The sequence below is a fragment of the Aethalodelphis obliquidens genome, unplaced genomic scaffold, assembly GCF_003676395.1.
Source record: "Aethalodelphis obliquidens isolate GAN/ISIS:26980383/991018 unplaced genomic scaffold, ASM367639v1 scaffold48, whole genome shotgun sequence".
Classification (NCBI taxonomy): Eukaryota; Metazoa; Chordata; class Mammalia; order Artiodactyla; family Delphinidae; genus Aethalodelphis; species Aethalodelphis obliquidens.
The window spans coordinates 7,685,531-7,704,368 of record NW_020837992.1 but is presented as its reverse complement, the minus strand read 5'-3'; the positions used below and the strand labels follow the sequence as shown (position 1 = coordinate 7,704,368).

Sequence of the window (18,838 nt, the reverse complement as noted above, 5' to 3'; positions counted from 1 at the left end):
AAATGTATACATCTGTGGGTAGAATATGTACTTCAGAGTCAGTCACAGCTGTGTTTATCACCTGGTTCTTCAAGAATGTAGTTCATAGTAGCTGCATGAATTTGAGCAAATGTCTTCATCAAAGAACAGTGATATTGACTGTGACTCCCCAAAAGACCACCAGAAGAAACAAACAACTATTGATCAAACAAATCTAAGTGTATTGAATTTACTATGGTAAGGGTGAACATCACCTTGACAGACATAGGAACATCTCAGAAGAGAGCAGTCCAGGGAGGATATTTATAGGATTTAGAGTTAGGCTGCAAATTTTTTAAGGTGGAGAACTAGCTGAGATTGGGCAGAAATGATGACATAATAGCTTTGAATTGGTGGGCCCAGTGGGACAAGCATATTGTTAATCTTAGAATGAACTTATTTTAGTTGTCTCATACTCTTATTTTCCTGGAGCGAGTAGTTAGGTCATTTTTGCTTCTTTTCAGCACTGACTAACATGGGGATAGGAAGGTATGTCCATTTCCAGGACTGTTTAACATAGGTTTAGGAAGTGTGTTAGTTTCTGTTCTCAGTGATCAAATTAGGTCATAAGATTGTTGTGTTAAATAGAATACAATATGTAAATGAGACTGGCACTAAGTGCTCATCAAAATGTTAGTTTTTCTCTCTCCCACACCAACTGCTCCCCAACCCTTCCACCTTTGCTTATATGGGGATCTCATCTTCATATTAATGAATACTATGGTATACCATAGTATTAGTTCTATGTACTAATACCATAGTATTACTACTCAAAAAATTTTGTTGAATGAGTAAATGAAAATCAAAATGTAAAATTTTAAAAAATCAAAAGCAAAGTACTTTGTAGAGTTTTAATACTAGTTGAAGCCCATGAAACCTGATTTTTTCCAAACATAATTAATTTATTGCCTTACCAAATGCAGTTTTCTCATTAACTTATTAAAGTTCTAGAAACTTGAAAACCCAAGGGAAAGCACTTAGATTTTGATCCCAAATATTTAGGTAAATTATTTGTCTTTGTTAACTCTTGTGGGGAAAAAATTATCCAAATTAGTGGAGTCGTTATTTAAGATATTCTAAAGAGTCTGTAGCATCAGAATAAAGTGGGAGGTCTGAAGATCAGTTTCCTTCTTTAGCATTTTTTCATCTTTGAACTGATAGCCTTAGTTTTTAAATCACTCTTATTAGAAAACAGTTTCAGTAAATGCTCATTCTGTTTGCGTCTACTTTTATCGATAGAGGCTCATATCTCATAATGCTCTATTTTCCCACAGTACTCACCTGTTTTCTTCTCTACCCCCAGGCCCTCCCACACACAAAAGGAGGATCCTAACATCAGATGGAAATGACGTTAGTCAGCAGTTCCCTGATCATTAGAGGCTCTCAGATCTTTTAAAGGCACACATATCAGAATCCCATTCTCTCCTCACCAACCCCTAGGAGATTCTGATGGAGTTAAGTCTAAACCAAGCATTTGGGAATCTGTTATTTTTAAAAGCTCCTCAAGAGATCCTGGTGATCAACCAGGTTTGGGAACCACTCTCTGAAGATTAAGGTCTTAAGGGCACTCACAACCCAGGACGCCCGTGGTTTCAGAGGAGACCGGCATCCTCTGAGAGTCATTTACACACGTCAGGTGCAAGTGCTTGGATGTTTTTCTTTTCTACAGGCATCCCAGTTTCAGTGGAAGCAAGCAGGGCACATCTGGTTACAGGCATGCTTCATTAGTTGCAAGGATAATACAACTGTGACTTTTTCTTTTTTGCAGGGACAGCAGGAGGGTAAGATGAACAGGAAAAGGAAAATGAATACAGTAAAGTTCTATTCTTCTTTTAAGAATTGTAATCCCCTTTATTCATTCATGTGCACTATATATAAGGATTTGAGGTGTCACCTGACAACTGATTATGAAAACCTCATCAAGAAATGTCTGAGTTTCTATAGAATTTAAAGCCCCAGACTGATCTATTTTAGTTTCAAAGCAGGTGCTAATTCTTATGGCTACTGCAGGGCTCTCTCACTCTCTCCTGTGGCATTGGACGAATAATAGTTACCATTTATTGGCACTTGCTATGTTCTTAGAACAAGTTAAGCAGTTTCTCTACTCTGTCTCATTTAATCCTCACGACAACACTGAGATCAGTTATCCTTTTATTACATAAGAAGAAACTGAGGCTTGGAGAGATTAAATAACTTACCCAAGGTTAGACATCACATAAATTGCATAACTAGAATTGAGACCCAGGTTTCTTTTAGCTCTAAGACCTGTATGCTGAAGGATTCACCGATTAGTAGTTAGGACTGTGGACTTTGAGCCCACCTGCCCTGGGCTCAGCCCCAGCTTTGTAACCTTGGGCAATTTGTTGAACCCCTCTGTGCCTCAGTTCCCTGTCTGAAAATGGGGTTCTTAACTCAGTTAATACATGGGCAAAATATTTGGACAGATAGCAAATAAGTGTGTAAAAAGATGCTCAAGGTCATATGTCGTTAGGGAATTGCAAATCAAAACAACAATGAGCTACTACTGCACACCTGTTAGAATGGCCAAAATCTGGGACACTGACCATACCAAACTCTGGGGAGGCGGCAAAGCAACAGGGACTCTCATCATTGCTGGGGAAGTGCCAATTGGTGTAGCTATTTTGGAAGACAGTTTGGCAATGTCTTACCTAGCTACACATACTCTTACCGTCTGATCTAGCAGTCATACTTTTTGACATTTACTCAAATGAGTTGAAAACTTATACCTATACATAAACTTGCACATGAATGTTGATAGCCGCTTTATTCATAATTGACAAAACTTGGAAGCAACCAAGATGCCCTTCAGTAGGTAAATGGACAAAACAAACTGGGACATCCATACAATGCAATATTATTCAGCATCAAGCCATGAAAGACATGGAAGAACCTTAAATGCATACTGTTGGATGAAAGAGAAGCCACTGTGAAAAGGCTACACATTGTATGGTTTTGACCATATGACATTCTGAAAAAGGCAAACTATGAGGAAGGTAGAAATTGCAGTGATTGCCAGAGGGTCAGGGTTAGGAAGAGAGGGATGAATAGGTGGAGTGCAGGGGAATTTTAGGGCAGTGAAACTCTTCTGTATGATACTGAAATGATGGATACATGTCATTACACATCTGTTAAAACCCACAGATTGTAACAACACAAAGAGTCAACCCTAATGTAAACTAGGGACTTTAGTTAATAATAATGTATCAATATTGGCTCATCAATGTAATAAAAGTACTACACTAATGCAAGGTGTTAGTAATAGGGAAGACTGTGTTTACGGTGGGGTGGAAGGGGGAGGAGGAAAAGGAGGGTATAAGGGAACTCTCTGTACTTTCTACATAATTTTCCTGTGACCCTCAAACTGCTCTAAAAGAGAAAGTCTACTTAAAAAAAAAAGAGGGTTATTGGGAGGGTTTGATGAGTTATTATAAATAAAACAGAACAAGTGCCTAGCACATAGCGAGTACTGAATAAAAGTTTATAAATAGTAATAATAATATTGTTATTATTACTATTATCTCCACTGCTTTCTTGGAAATGACCCAAACATTTTTCTGGAAGAAACCTGAACTTTTGGTGGGAAACTTAGTGTGACCTTGGGCAGATAACATAAACCCTCTGAACCTCTGTTTCCTCCTCTATAAAATGTGGATTTCTTAGGTTGTGGTGAAGATTTAATGAGCTGATGCACATAAAAGGTTTACAACAGTGCCTGGCATGTAAGTGTACACTAAACATAGCTACTTTTTTTTGTCTTCTATGCTATCTTCCAACCCTTAGTACTCTGTGGAACTCTGCTCAAGCATACTACCTAATTGTTTCTTTTTCCTTTGCTTGCTCCTATTTCAGCCCAAGAGCCCTTAAGCACCTTTTAACTCATTATCTCTGGCCTTGGTACAGGGCATAGCACACCGAGATGCTCAGTATCTGCTGAACAAACAAATGTTCAGAGCTACAGAGCTGAAACCTGGACAGTTCACCTGCAAGGAACCATTTAGCATTCAATGTTGTGAGAGCACTTAAGTTATAGGTCTTATTTGCAGTATGAATGAGAAATAGTACACTTGATTTTCTGGGGGGTCCTCCTCTTTTACTATCTACTGTGGCTTGGGCTCTTCTCAGCTTATTCTAACATTTGGGCACTTTTCCTATAATACCTATCTCCCACCTCTCTATAGTCAGGTTTACTACTTGGACAATATTGCCATGAATTTCAGCTGTTTGATCGTAGGTTCATGGTCCTATGGTTGACTTTGAATTTGAAAGGTATCCTTTCTGGTATGTTAACCTCTTTTCATCAGAGAGTTTATCAATAGCTAAACTTCACTGTCTGATAAAGATGCTAGGTTTCAAATAAACTTTAATGTTTAAGGGGGCAGAATTACAAATATTCCACCATAGTTAATTACTTTTTCTAGAATGGTGTATGTATATGTATGTGTTTGCATGTGCACGTGTATGTGTATGAAAGATTTATATTGTTTTCTGTTTCTTTATGAATTTTACAGATACTTAATTAAAATATATAGACACTGAATGTTCTCAAAACAGAACCACTTCTTTATAAGTGCATAAAAGATTGAAGTGTTTATGTATAGCTCTTCTAGAGAAAGGTAGAACTAACAAAGACACAGTTTTAACAACAACTAGACAATCTATTGCCTTACACTTTTAGATATGTTAATTATGATTAAATTCATGCATGAAAATTGAGATCAAGTTATTCCAAACTAAAAATATCTAGGGAAAGTGTATATATAAGATGTGATATCATTAGTGGTTATTCTAATAATAGGTCGGAACACATATATACCTTTTATAAGTAACTCTAAATTATAGTTGTTCACTGGTCCTCTTGAATCTTAATCTTTTGAGGTGGCCTGGAGAACGCATTTGGTTTATCAATGCGTTGATGGTGTAGAAAATCCTCAAGGCAGAGAACCCCTTCTTTCTCTGGAAAGTTTATCAATACGTCAGTGAATGCTCACCTCTGTTATTGAGCCAATCAACTGTGCTTACTGACTATTCCAGCTTCACTGGGAACCCTTAGTCTGAGAAGACAATGTTAGTAAAGTGCTTTTGGTTCCTTAGAAACGAGGCATTTCACAAAAATGGAAGGGATATATCTTTAATAATTTAAATTCTTTTTGGAATTTAAGAAGTCTACTTCTAGAAGTAGAAGTCTACTCTATCCTGAGGACCTGGCACATAATAGGCTAGAAGTCTACTCTATCCTGAGGACCTGGCACATAATAGGCTCTGTATCATTTTGATAAGGGAGGGAGGACTCTGCAAGGCCAGGTATGATTCCATTCTCTAAGATAAGAAAACTAAGCTCCCAGGTAGTCAAGTGACTTTTCAATGCCTACATGAAACTTGTCTTTCTGCCTGATTTACCTGCTCCCACTCTCCTTCCTGCAAAGGTGTAAACTTCCCATAACTTCCTTAATTTTTCATTACCATCAGATTACTGCCAACTGGTCTCACTGCCTCCAGGCCTAGCCCATATTAGCAATATATTTTCTACATTGCAGCCGAAATGATCTCTGGAAAATACGAATCTAATCCTATGACTCCGCTCTGTAAAATCCTTCAGTTGAGGCTTCCCTGGTGGCGCAGTGGTTGAGTCCGCCTGCCGATGCAGGGGACACGGGTTCGTGCCCCGGTCCGGGAAGATCCCACATGCCGTGGAGCGGCTGGGCCAGTGAGCCATGGCCGCTGAACCTGCGCATCCGGAGCCTGTGCTCTGCAACGGGAGAGAAAAAAATCCTTCAGTTGTTCTTTGAGAGAGTAAACCTCTAACAGGGCTAACAAGGTCTGACACAAGCACCCCATCAGCCTCCCTAAACACATCTCTACCCACGTGTCTTCTCATCCTCTTAGTTAAGCTGCACCACGTCTTGACCTTCTATTTCCTCAGCCTGTAATGCTCCCCCTACCAACTGATCCTTAGAATGGGTAATTCCTGCAGGTCTCAATTTATTTTCTTATTTTTACCTGGAAAACATTTTAATGTCTTTTCATTTTCCACGTAATAAAATCATTATCATTCCTGAAGAACTCCTAATCCTGGTTAATGTTCTCATTTGAAATGTTAACTGATTCACACTCTGGCATGCTGTAAATCTATCATTTCCTTGTGAAGAGCACTTTATCTGAATGTTCAAGTTACTATCAACTAGACTATCTTAAGCTACAATATTTGACCTGTGCCATAAAAATCTTTGTTGTGTTAATACTACTGATTTTAAATTTCATTATAATTGGTTCTATTTCAGTGTACATTTGTATTGTTACATAATTTTTTCAATTTCAATTGTTTTGGAAAAGCTTCCTCTGAACCTCCATAGTTCTGTAGTGTGTGAATGAACCCGGCATGAAATGTTGCTGGATGACAGACCCTAAGATAGAGTTTGAAACAGATATTATTTTACTCTCCATATACCTAGAACGTGAGTCCACATATTATCACATGAATTAGCAATGTACCTCATGCATAAATTAAAAAACATTTATTTTTCCATTATGCAGGTTCTCTAAAAAGCAAGCTATAATACAATTCTAAACTCAAGTTTTAATACATATTTTAGACATGAGAATTCAGATTTAATAGTGACAATAACAAAAGAGCTTCATGTTCCTGTACTATGCTGAAAGGATCATTCAATAGCATTTAGTAATTACTCATATCTTTCCTTATTTTTCTTTTCCTTAATCAAATTAAAAAGCTAGAGAAGTAAGTTTGGGAAATAGCAAGAAAGTTTGCCTTCCTGGAGGAGAAAATTATCATTAGTCCCCAAAAAGCAGGAGTGTAAGTAGTTCCTGAGATAAACTGTAAACTCCTGAGACCATTTTTCTCTAGGAGATTCAGCCCACTGAGCTCAGATGAGAGCCACGCACATGTCACCTCAGCACCTTAGGGTGTGTGAAATGACCCGGCCCACTAGCTGCTCCCATACTCCTGTTGGATCCAATGTGCAGTGTTGTTTCATTGTTACATCACATACAGTTTACACATTAATTTTCGAAGTAACAGCCGAAGGTTTACTTTGTTTTGCTTTTATTTCAACTAGTTTTTCACTGTCATGAGTGTTCTATACGAAATGATATTCACAGGAGAAATTTCTATTTTGTATCAATTCACTTACTATTTGGAATGTTCTCAAAGGTGACATAAGGTAGCCACTGTGGCACATGGATGTGGGTCACTGATCAGCCTTTGTACTTCTCATCTTCTCCAACTTGGCATCTGGCAGTGAGGGAGGCTCAGCACTTATCAGCCCTAAATCCTATAGGGCTGGCATTTAAGCAGCTTCTGGGACTGAGTTGGGTGCATGGGTATGGGAGTGGGTAGAGCAGAGCTGGGGGCTAGGAGGCAAACTGACATTTCTTCCTGATGCAAGGGAAGGTGATGGACTAATTTTGGGAGAGACCTAAGGAGAATGAACCAGGTCTCACTGGCTGGCTGGACATTGGTTCATCCCTTTGCTGAAGGTCATTGTTACCACCAGCCCTTCTTCCTCCAGTCAGGTTCACTGTGGCTCCATTATTTTCTGTCAGGTTTTTACTCCACTTCTGTTTTTTTCTTCAGGTCTCAGTTAGACCTCACTTTCTCTCCCCGTGCCCTACATATCTGTTCTTACTCTTCTTACCCATTTCCCCAATTTTGCATCATCAAAGATCTGGGAACTTTGATGGTAAAGCACATCCACTCTTTTGATCTTTCTGGGGATGCGGGGAAGTGGAGAGGCTGGAAGGCACAGGGAAGGAATAGTCCTGAATTGGCAAGTTTTGCCTCCATCACATAAATGACTAGGATCTCTGTTCCCATTAAAAACAAAGCTGTTTGCTTCTCTTTTGCAAGATCTTGTGTAGCTTCATGGTTCCTGCATTGGGTAAAAAACTGGATTATATGGCATGCAAGAATCTCTGGGTCTAAGAATCTAGCTTTTCTCCTGGGTAAGCTATCTTTCTGTACTTGGGTTCAGTTATCATGCTCTTCCCATGTTGCAAAATGTTTGATCCAAGATAGCTATAAGAATTAATGAGAAATATCAATGTAATTGAAGAGGTACTGAACTATTGCCCTCTGTTAATTTCTTATCATTCTTAAGGCAATACCATCAGACATGTACTGGTAAATGTGTAACAACCAGCCCTCTAAGGGAGAGGGGAAAGCCCATATTTGCCATATTTACTTCTTTCTGTGGTAACATACTCCCACTATGGCCTGTTTCAAGGTCCCAACCTGCAGTAGCATACCACTATGTAGCATTTCCACTGGACAGATTTAAATAGGTGTGAATAACTTCAAGGAGGCAGATAATAATAAAGTAGCAAAATAGAATAGTAGTAAAGTAATGAAATAATTAGGAACTGATGAGTTTTGAGTATTTGTTATCCTTATTTTTAATATAATCTATTTAATTATAATTTAATTGTATTCTAATTTAATTTAATGTTGAATAATGGCTGTATTTAGCAACTGGCTTGCAAAATTTTTTTTTTTTAAATTTTATTTATTTATTTATTTTTGCAGTACACGGGCCTCTCACTGTTGTGGCCTCTCCCGTCGCGGAGCACAGGCTCCAGACGCACAGGCTCAGCGGCCATGGCTCACGGGCCCAGCCGCTCCGCAGCATGTGGGATCCTCCCGGACCGGGGCACGAACCCGTGCCCCCTGCATCGGCAGGCGGACTCTGAACCACTGCGCCACCAGGGAAGCCCTGCAAAATTTTTGAAAATCTGTCAATCAGTTCTCGTAAACTGATGTGAGCCAGTTCAAACACATCATTGAATACAGTTTTCTCCCCTTAGCATGAAAGTTCTGTTCACATTGAGGTTCAACAAACATGAAATTTCCCCCCCTCCCAATTCCCTTTAGGAATTTAAGTTGTGTGTGAAGTTAGAGTTGTCAGTTAGGCACTAAGACTTTTGCAGGTAAGAAAGGTTAAGAGATGTTACAATGATCTTTTCTCACTGTCAGGCTATTTTTTTGTTTGTTTCAGTATGCTTTTTCCACATGAAAGGAACACACACCAACTTAACAACATATGGAAGCTTGTATCTAATCGTTTACTGTAAATGGTCGCTTCAAAGGTAAATATATAAGATTTAAAATGATTTAAATCTTCTTAAAAGATAATTGACTCTTTAGACAAAAATAATACGAATGCATTGTGGTGTTTATAACATGTATAATAAAATATATGACAGTAGGAAGAATTCTTCCAGAAAATTGCAGAGGAGGGAATATTCCCCAACTCATTTTGTGAGGCCAGCATTACTCTGATACCAGAATCAGACAAACACATTACAAGAAAAGTACAAACCATTATCCCTTATATACAGCAAAATTTCTAAAATCTCTCATGGGGCTCCTAATCCTATTCTACTGTCATATCTCTTGTGTACAGTAATGTTAGGGTTTCCTAGCTGGGTTTTCTGCCTCTCCTCTCCTCTTTCTTATTCATTTTATATACTTTCACTAGATCAGTTTTCCTTGCATATGCTTTGATGATGCCATTGCTCTATGGAAACAGCTCCTTACTGCATACTAAATAAATATAAAGTAGAGTTATTGCAGGAGGTGTTGAGGAAAATCTCTCTCCTACTAGACCATTAGGCAGAGTGTTCAAGGGTGATATATCATTGCTATGCTCTTCTCTGACAGAGAAAAGGTCATGAAGTGACCGCTGGCCCTAACTATCCAACTTGTACACTCTGACATCAAGCTCACCTGTAATAACATGAAAATGATGATAGCTAACATTTATTTTTCAAGTACTATGTGCCAGTCATCGCGTAAGTACTTTACATGCATTATTTCACCTGTATAACGGGAATAATAATAAGGCCTGCCTCATAGAGTTTTATGGGGATCTAAAAGAGCATACAAAGTGCTTTACACAGTGTGGGAAATATTAAGTGCTAAGCTATTGTTGTTGTTGTTGTTGAATCTTTATACTCTTAAGAAAGTTGCCATTATTAACCCTTACTTATAGATGAGAAAATAGGCACAGAGAGCTTACATAAGTTGCCCAAGATCACACAGCCAGTAAGAGGTAGAGTCAGGTCTCAAACTGGTTCTGTTTGACTCTAAAACTTGTATTTTCAACCATAATGCTGACCTGACTCCAATAGGAGATTATTTCTACTCCTTTGCTCTTCAGTACTGAGCTAGCTCTAAATCAGCTGGATCTGTCAGAGTGTCTTAGTATGAGTTGATCCTCAAAAAATGTGGTTGATAAGAAAGACAGTCTTTCCATGAACCATTTCTGGAAAAGGTCGATACTCCCTGGGAAATAATTCACACATCATTTCCCACTTCCCCCTGCCCTAAAGCTAATATGGATTATTAAATGCTGACAATATGTGAGAAGCTAATTTTAGACTTTCTCTCTCTGTTAGGAACTAGAAATATGAAACAATGAATTGATGATTTCAGCAGCTATCGTATCTTTTCCAATTACTTTGACAATCAGAGCATTGCTCTCTGTCCTGTGTTTTATGTATTTATTTATTTATTTTTACATCTTTATTGGAGTATAATTGCTTTACAATGGTGTGTTAGTTTCTGCTTTATAACAAAGTGAATCATTTATACATATACATATGTTCCCATATCTCTTCCCTCTTGCGTCTCCCTCCCTCCCACCCTTCCTATCCCACCCCTCTAAGTGGTCACAAAGCACCGAGCTGATCTCCCTGTGCTATGCGGCTGCTTCCCACTAGATATCTATTTTCCGTTTGGTAGTGTATATATGTCCATGCCACTCTCTCACTTTGTCCCAGTTTATCCTTCCCCCTCCCCATATCCTCAAGTCCATTCTCTAGTAGGTCTGTGTCTTTATTCCTGTCTTACCCCTAGGTTCTTCATGACATTTTTTCCTTAGATTCCATATATATGTGTTAGCATACGGTATTTGTCTTTCTCTTTCTGAATTACTTCACTCTGTATGACAGACTCTAGGTCCATCCACCTCACTACAAATAACTCAATTTCGTTTATTTTTATGGCTGAGTAATATTCCATTGTATATATGTGCCACATCTTCTTTATCCATTCATCTGATGATGGACACTTAGGTTGTTCCCATCTCCTGGCTATTGTAAATAGAGCTGCAATGAACATTTTGGTACATGACTCTTTTTGAATTATGGTTTTCTCAGGGTATATGCCCAGTAGTGGGATTGCTGGCTCGTATGGTAGTTCTATTTGTAGTTTTTTAAGGAACCTCCATACTGTTCTCCATAGTGGCTGTACCAATTCACATTCCTACCAGCAGTGCAAGAGTGTTCGCTTTTCTCCACACCCTCTCCAGCATTTATTGTTTCTAGATTTTTTGATGATGGCCATTCTGACTGGTGTGAGGTGATATCTCATTGTAGTTTTGATTTGCATTTCTCTAATGATTAATGATGTTGAGCATTCTTTCATGTGTTTGTTGGCAATCTGTATATCTTCTTTGGAGAAATGTCTATTTAGGTCTTCTGCCCATTTTTGGATTGGGTTGTTTGTTTTTTTATTATTGAGCTGCTTGTAAATTTTGGAGATTAATCCTTTGTCAGTTGCTTCCTTTGCAAATATTTTCTCCCATTCTGAGGGTTGTCTTTTTGTCTTGTTTATGGTTTCCTTTGCTGTGCAAAAGCTTTGAAGTTTCATTAGGTCCCATTTGTTTCTTCTTGTTTTTATTTCCATTTCTCTAGGAGGTGGGTCAAAAAGGATCTTGCTGTGATTTATGTCATAGAGTGTTCTACCTATGTTTTCCTCTAAGAGTTTGATAGTTTCTGGCCTTACATTTAGGTCTTTAATCCATTTTGAGCTTATTTTTGTGTAGGGAGTGTTCTAATCTCATACTTTTACATGTATCTGTCCAGTTTTCCCAGCACCACTTATCGCAGAGGCTGTCCTTTCTCCACTGTACATTCCTGCCTCCTTTATCAAAGATAAGGTGACCATATGTGCATGGGTTTATCTCTGGGTTTTCTATCCTGTTCCATTGAGCTATACTTCTGTTTTTGTGCCAGTACCATACTGTCTTGATTACTGTAGCTTTGTAGTATAGTCTGAAGTCAGGGAGCCTGATTCCTCCAGCTCCGTTTTTCGTTCTCAAGATTGCTTTGGCTATTCGGGGCCTTTTGTGTTTCCATACAAATTGTAAAAAATTTTTTTCTAGTTCTGTGAAAAATGCCATTGGTAGTTTGATAGGGATTGCATTGAATCTGTAGATTGCTTTGGGTAGTAGAGTCATTTTCACAATGTTGATTCTTCCAATCCAAGAACATGGTATATCTCTCCATCTGTTTGTATCATCTTTAATTTCTTTCATCAGTGTCTTATAATTTTCTGCATACAGGTCTTTTGTCTCCTTAGGTAGGTTTTTCCCCAGGTACTTTATTCTTTTTCTTGCATTGGTAAATGAGAGTGTTTCCTTAATTTTTCTCTCAGATTTTTCATCATTGGTGTATAGTAATGCAAGAGATTTCTGTGCATTAATTTTGTAACCTGCTACTTTGCCAAATCATTGATTAGCCCTAGTAGTTTTCTGCTAGCATCTTTAGGATTCTCTGTGTATAGTATCATGTCATCTGCAAGCAGTGACAGCTTTACTTCTTCTTCTCTGATTTGGATTCCTTTTATTTCATTTTCTTCTCTTAATGCTGTGGCTAAAACTTCCAAAACTATGTTGAATAATAGTGCTGAGAGTGGGCAACCTTGTCTTGTTCCTGTTCTTAGTGGAAATGGTTTCAGTTTTTCACCATTGAGGGCGATGTTGGCTGTGTGTTTATCATATATGGCATTTATTGTGTTGAGGAAAGTTCCCTCTAGGCCTTCTTTCTGCAGGGTTTTTATCATAAATGGGTGTTGAATTTTGTCAAAAGCGTTCTCTGCATCTATTGAGATGACCATATGGTTATTCTGCTTCAATTTGTTAATATGGTGTATGACATTGATTGATTTGCGTATATTGAAGAATAGTTGCATTACTGGAATAAACCCCACTTGATCATGGTGTATGATCCTTTTAATGTGCTGTTGGATTCTGTTTGCTAGTATTTTGTTGAGGATTTTTGCATCTATGTTCATCAGTGATATTGGCCTGTAGTTTTCTTTTTTTGTGACATCCTTGTCTGGTTTTGGTATCAGGGTGATGGTGGCCTCGTAGAATGAGGTTGGGAGTGTTCCTCCCTCTGCTATATTTTGGAAGAGTTTGAGAAGAATAGGTGTTGGCTCTTCTCTAAACATTTGACAGAATTCGCCTGTGAAGCCATCTGATCCTGCGCTTTTGTTTGTTGGAAGATTTTTAATCACAGTTTCAATTTCAGTGCTTGTGATTGGTCTGTTCATATTTTCTATTTCTTCCTGATTCAGTCTTGGCAGGTTGTGCATTTCTAAGAATTTGTCCATTTCTTCCAGGTTGTCCATTTTATTGGCATAGAGTTGCTTGTAGTAATCTCTCATGATCTTTTGTATTTCTGCAGTGTCAGTTTTTACTTCTCCTTTTTCATTTCTAATTCTATTGATTTGAGTGTTCTCCTTTTTTTCTTGATGAGTCTGGCTAATGGTTTTTTCAATTTTGTTTATCTTCTCAAAGAACCAGCTTTTAGTTTTATTGATCTTTGCTATTGTTTCCTTCATTTCTTTTTCATTTATTTCTGATCTGATCTTTATGATTTCTTTCCTTCTGCTAACTTTGGGGATTTTTAGTTCTTCTTTCTCTAATTGCTTTAGGTGTGAGGTTAGTTTGTTTATTCGAGATGTTTCCTGTTTCTTAAGGTAGGATTTTATTGCTATAAACTTCCCTCTTAGAACTGCTTTTGCTGCATCCCATAGGTTTTGGGTCGTCGTGTCTCCATTGTCATTTGTTTCTAGGTATTTTTTGATTTCCTCTTTGATTTCTTCAGTGATCACTTCGTTATTAAGTAGTGTATTGTTTAGCCTCTATGTGCTTGTATTTTTTAGAGATCTTTTCCTGTAATTGATATCTAGTCTCATAGCGTTGTGGTTGGAAAAGATACTTGATACAATTTCAATTTTCTTACATTTACCAAGGCTTGATTTGTGACCCAAGATATAATCTATCCTGGAGAATGTTCCATGTGCACTTGAGAAAAATGTGTATTGTGTTGTTTTTGGATGGAATGTGCTATAAATATCAATTATGTCCATCTTGTTTAATGTATCATTTAAAGCTTGTGTTTCCTTATTTATTTTCATTTTGGATGATTTGTCCATTGGAGAAAGTGGGGTGTTAAAGTCCCCTACTATGAATGTGTTACTGTCGATTTCCCCTTTTATGGCTGTTAGTATTTGCCTTATGTATTGAGGTGCTCCTATGTTGGGTGCATAAATATTTACAATTGTTATATCTTCTTCTTGGATCGATCCCTTGATCATTATGTAGTGTCCTTCGTTGTCTCTTGTAACATTCTTTATTTTAAAGTCTATTTTAACTGATATGAGAATTGCTACTCCAGTTTTGTTTTGGTTTCCATTTGCATGGAATATCTTTTTCCATCCCCTCACTTTCAGTCTGTATGTGTCTCTAGGTCTGAAGTGGGTCTCCTGTAGACAGCATATATATGGGTCTTGTTTTTGTATCCATTCAGCGAGTTTGTGTCTTTTGGTGGGAGCATTTAATCCATTTACATTTAAGGTAATTATTGATATGTATGTTCCTTTTCCCATTTTCTTAATTATTTTGGGTTTGTTATTGTAGGTGTTTTCCTTCTCTCGTGTTTCTCGTGTTCCTTTAGCATTTGTTGTAAAGCTTGTTTGGTTGTGCTGAACTCTCTCAGCTTTTGCTTGGCTGCAAAGGTTTTAATTTCTCCATCAAATCTGAATGAGATCCTTGCTGGGTAGAGTAATCTTGGTTGTAGGTTTTTCTCCTTCATCACTTTAAATATGTCCTGCCAGTCCCTTCTGGCTTGTAGAGTTTCTGCTGAAAGATCAGCTGTTAACCTTATGGGGATTCCCTTGTGTGTTATTTTTCCCTTGCTGCTTTTAATATGTTTTCTTTGTATTTAATTTTTGACAGTTTGATTAATAGGTGTCTCAGCATGTTTCTCCTTGGATTTATCCTGTATGGGACTCTCTGTGCTTCCTGAACTTGATTAACTATTTCCTTTCCCATATTAGGGAAGTTTTCAACTATAATCTCCTTAAATATTTTCTCAGTCCCTTTCTTTTTCTCTTCTTCTTCTGGAACCCCTATAATTCGAACGTTGGTGCATTTAATGTCCCAGAGGTTTCTGAGATTGTCCTCAGTTCTTTTCATTCTTTTTTCTTTATTCTGCTCTGCAGTAGTTATTTCCACTATTTTATTTTCCAGGTCATTTATCCATTCTTCTGCCTCAGTTATTCTGCTATTGGTCCCTTCTAGAGTATTTTAATTTCATTTATTGTGTTGTTCATCATTGCTTGTTTCCTCTTTAGTTCTTCTAAGTCCTTGTTAAGTGTTTCTTGCATTTTCTCTATTGTATTTCCAAGATCTTGGATCATCTTTACTATCATTATTCTGAATTCTTTTTCAGGAAGACTGCCTATTTCCTCTTCGTTTGTTAGGTCTGGTGGGTTTTTAATTTGCTCCTTCATCTGCTGTGTGTTTTTCTGTCTTCTCATTTTGCTTATCTTACTGTGTTTGGGTCTCCTTTTTGCAGGCTGCAGGTTCGTAGTTCCCGTTGTTTTAGGTGTCTGTCCCCAGTGGCTAAAGTTGGTTCAGTGTGTTGTGTAGGCTTCCTGGTGGATGGGACTAGTGCCTGTGTTCTGGTGGATGAGGCTGGATCTTTTCTTTCTGGTGGGCAGGTCCACGTCTGGTGGTGTGTTTTGGGATGTCTGTGGCCTTATTATGATTTTCGGCAGCCTCTCTGCTAATGGGTAGGGTTGTGTTCCTGTCTTGCTAGTTGTTTGGCATAGGGTGTCCAGCACTGTAGCTTGCTGGTCGTTGAGTGAAGCTGGGTGCTGGTGTTGAGACGGAGATCTCTGGGAGATTTTTGCCGTTTGATATTACGTGGAGCTGGGAGGTCTCTTGTGGGCCAGTGTCCTGAAATTGGCTCTCCCACCTCAGAGGCACAGCAGTGACTCCTGGCTGCAGCATCAAGAGCCTTTCATCCACATGGCTCAGAAGAAAAGGGAGAAAAAGTAGAAAGAAAGAAAGAAAGAAAGGGGATAAAATAAAATAAAGTAAAATAAAATAAAGTTATTAAAATAAAAAGTAATTATTAAGAAAAAAATTTTTTTAAAAGTACAGAAAAAACAACAAGAAAAACGGATGGATAGAACCCTAGGACAAATGGTGAAAGCAAAGCTATACAGACAAAATCTCACACAGAAGCATACACATACACACTCACAAAAAGAGGAAAAAGGGAAAAAATAATAAATCTTGCTCTCAAAGTCCACCTCCTCAATTTGGGATGATTCGTTGTCTATTAAGGTATTCCACAGATGCAGGGTACATCACGTTGATTGTGCAGATTTAATCCGCTGCTCCTGAGGCTGCTGGGAGAATTTTCCCTTTCTCTTCTTTGTTCGCACAGCTCCCCGGGTTCAGCTTTGGATTTGGCCCCGCCTCTACATGTAGGTCTCCTGAGGGCATCTGTTCTTCGCTCAGACAGGACGGGGTTAAAGGAGCCGCTGAATCAGGGACTCTGGCTCACTCAGGCCGGGGGAGGGAGAGGCATGGAGTGCGGGGCGAGCCTGCGGCGGCAGAGGCCGGCGTGACGGCGTGACGTTGCACCAGCCTGAGGCGTGCCGTGCGTTCTCCCGGGTAAGTTGTCCCTGGATCCCGGGAACCTGATACTGGCGGGCTGCACAGGCTCCCCGGAAGCGGGGTGTGGATAGTGACCTGTGCTCGCACCCAGGCTTCTTGGTGGTGGCAGCAGCAGCCTTAGCGTCTCATGCCCGTCTCTGGGGTCCGCGCTGTTAGCCGCGGCTCGCGCCTGTCTCTGGAGCTCCTTTAAGCAGCTCTCTTAATCCCCTCTCCTTGCGCAGCAGGAAACAAAGAGTGAAGAAAAAGTCTCTTGCCTCTTCGGCAGGTCCAGACTTTTCCCCGGACTCCCTCCTGGCTAGCGTGGTGCACTAACCCCCTGCAGGCTGTGTTCATGCCGCCAACCTATGAGTTTATTTTTAATGGCCCCATTCACAAACTAAGATGCTCTGTAATTTGCAACTCTTCTGTTGTCTTCCCAACACCAACTGAGCATTTGATCGCCTATTTTCATGTCATTTTCTAGCCCCTAGGCTTGCCTACCACTCCATGTCAGCACCCTCAGTGTCTCTCTATCATCTCCAAGATCAAATAAAACTCTTTATTCTTGGTTTATGTAACCCACATGTCAATTTTAAATCTATTACCCACTGATGCCTAAATAAGGTTATGTCAAACCACAAGAAATCCAAGTTCTTCTTCGAGAGTCTCTGATCCTTTTGCATGAAGACTCCTACTTCTGGGCTTGAGTTTTAGTGGGTAGTGCCTCTGCAGCAACTCAGATATTTAATTCTGCTTCTTTTCAAGTTTACAAATAGTTAAGGAATCCCATAGAACTTGGCTAGAAAATTAGCTGACACAAAGCTAATCTTGGAATGGTTTACACTGCATTAATGCAAATGACTTCAAATTGAATATTAAGCATGCTTCTTTTTGAAATGCCTTTTAGTTACTCAAACACAAAGAATTTTTACTGGCTCTTCACCCTTCCTGGTCTCCAACTGCACACCATATTCCTGATTCTCCTCTTCCCCTCCATTTTCAGGAGCTAAAACACATTTCTTTCTTTGCTTTAGGAAGATCACACTAGCCACCTCCTAAAATGTTTACCTTGGTCTCTGCTGACATCCATGTGGCCTATCACCAAGCAGCAGTACAAGTACTGGCTCAAAAAAATTATAGTAACCTTCTTAAGAAGAATTCTGGTGCCAGCTCTTAAGATAATAAATTTTTCACTTCCGTTATATTATATTATTATATTCCGTTATATTTTATATCACAAAGCCCTTTTGACTTAATTTTGCTTACCCTCCCAAGCCTCATCTCCCCACTACTCCATGTGCCTTTTCTGCTATCAACACACTACATTCTTCCCCCTTCCCATATTTTAAAAACATGTCACTACTTCTTCTGGAAGTATATATGTTTATATTTATTTAAAATATACATATGTATTTCAAAGGAAAATCATGCCTTTTATACAAATATAAAATAAAAACACATCAAAGATTTTATTTAACTCAATTAATGAGGGAGCTAGTAAGATGCTACAACTGGTTCAAAGGAGAATCCAAAGAGTAGCAATGTAATAGGCCATCAGAAATATTTAAATGAACTTTCTTCAAAAGTGCAAAACTGGCTTATTCCACATTGGGGGAGGAGAATCAACTGAACATCCATCAGAAACAATTCATTTGTACATTTCTGGACAAGAATCATTTGCATTGCTATAAGTTGTCTACAAATTACAGAGTTGTAAATAGCTCAAAGATCATGAAAGACACAAAGACCCCCTAAATCAGACACCTTGGAAGGGTATGCTAGACACTGCCTGGTTTTCACTGAAGTCATCCCACAACCTTTTTGGTCCATTTCTAAGGCTTTCACATTTTTTTTTATACTCTGTCTCTTTCTACCATGTTCTGCTCCTCTTTTTCCCCATTTGGTTTACCCATGGTGGTTCCCAGTGGTTAACTTTTTTCTTTCTAGACACTCCCACCCCATCTGTTTAATAACCTAACAGCAATTTGTTCAGAATCACTATCAAGCTAACCAGTGGTTTGGAAAATAATTAATTTCTTTCTCCT

At 38.7% G+C, this 18,838-nt stretch overlaps 1 pseudogene; it reads right to left on the bottom strand.

Annotated features, from left to right (window-relative positions):
• The window catches only part of LOC113607381 (28S ribosomal protein S7, mitochondrial pseudogene), a 69,977-nt pseudogene extending 52,094 nt beyond the window's left edge, over positions 1-17,883 (bottom strand).
• Positions 17,884-18,838: the final 955 nt, after the last annotated feature.